The 1,601-nt window shown below is 39.7% G+C and overlaps 1 protein-coding gene across 1 annotated transcript in view; it reads left to right on the top strand.

The window, feature by feature from the left end:
• cdc42se1 (CDC42 small effector 1) overlaps positions 1-622 on the top strand; it is a 19,207-nt gene extending 18,585 nt beyond the window's left edge. Inside the window, exon 5 of the mRNA XM_073481676.1 lies at positions 1-622. This exon is cut by the window's left edge and continues 3,482 nt beyond it. The gene's annotated coding sequence lies outside the window, so the exon portion shown is untranslated.
• Positions 623-1,601: the final 979 nt, after the last annotated feature.

Here is a 1,601-nt window from a genome sequence, read left to right as displayed (position 1 = left end):
GGACCGTCAGTGTTCAGGTTCTGATCATCTGCAGGTGTGTCTCAGGTCGTCACACGTCCTTCTCTACCAGCTGAGTTGATCAGAACCATCGGGTACACACAGAGCTACTAGCGCTCATGTAAACACTGAGTTCATCCGAACACCGCCGCCTGAACGCACCGTCAGCTCGTCTCTGGAGGGTTTCGGTCCTCAGGGTTCTGTTCTGACCTCTTGACTCAGTCCGCCTTGTTTCTCTTCTGATTCGTGGAAACTCAGAGCTGTTTCTCAGCACCAGTCGGGCTCCTTTTGTTTAGTTCCTCTCTTCCTCTTCCTCTTCCTCTTCCTCTTCCTCTTCCCCTCCCGGCGAACAGTCCACCGACACTGGAGAGAACTTTCCCTGAACCTTCACCTCCGACAGCAACAGACGATCTATCGATCTGATCGACTCGAGCTTCTTATTATCAAATTCTTTTTATGCTTCTTTTGTTGTTTATCAAAGATGTTGATTTATTGATCTGTTTGTATTATTGATCAGTCGTTATAGTTAGTATTGTATGAATCTGCTCAGAGTTTTGATCATCTGTGACTTTTTGAACTTTGAGCCTCTGTTGAAACCTGCAGAACCAATAAAAAGTCAAAGAATTATTTTATTATTAATATTCATCAACAGTGATCAACTTTAACCAATCAGCAGCCTCCACAGCTGCAGTGTGTCCAGCTGCAGTTCCTCTAACGTCCTCTAGATGCTGCTGTGATGAAACCGTATTGAAGTGAATGGGAACAACAACAACTTCTCTGTAACCAAACGTCAGGAGAGATTTCACACATCAGCTTCTCTTATGAACGAGTTTTTACTGACTGTGGGCATGAAAACAGATTTAAAGTCGTAATATGAAAAACTTCCTGCTGTTTCCATGACGATCTGTGAGATCTGAGAAACACTGAACCAGCATTAAAAAAACATGACTGTTTGTTTGAGTGAGCTTTATTTACACTAAAGATGACACATGCTAATGCTAATGCTAATGCTACAGAAGATGGGCAGCGTGGGAAAAAATCCATTTCTAATAAGAAGTCTGAGTTTAATGATTGAAGACAGAAATTTACAGCCAGAAGATTTTTTTTAAAAGTGAAGAGATTTGTAAATAAGATAAAACGTGTTGACAAGATACAAATCATAGAAAATAACTTGAACAAACAAACAAACAAACAAACAAACAAACAGACTTCATGGATCTGATCTTTCAGGACTTCTGAGAAAAGTCACTCGTGAGATTAAAGATAAACTTCCTGATTTTGTTGAAGTGCAAATCCTCTTCAGACATTTGGGGGATTTTCTTCACATCCTCAAACTTAAACAACAACAACAACAACAACAACAACAACTGATCGACTATGAACCTTCAGTCTCATGACGTCAGTAAACTGTGTGACAAACATGTTTTTTCATTCATTTGAAGTTAAATCATCAACAAATGTTTGAAAATGTTTTTCAGGTTAACAAGATGAAAATAAGAGAAAGTCCCCAGACTCCCTTAACAAATGTGTCCGTTTAGTGAGTTGTTGAGTTGGACACTTTATGAACTGTGTGAAACTCTGTCTCTGACTGATTCTGACTCATT

Source organism: Pagrus major, chromosome 15, assembly GCF_040436345.1.
Source record: "Pagrus major chromosome 15, Pma_NU_1.0".
Classification (NCBI taxonomy): Eukaryota; Metazoa; Chordata; class Actinopteri; order Spariformes; family Sparidae; genus Pagrus; species Pagrus major.
The sequence above is the reverse complement of the archived record's forward strand: the minus strand, read 5'-3'. Positions and strand labels throughout refer to the sequence as shown.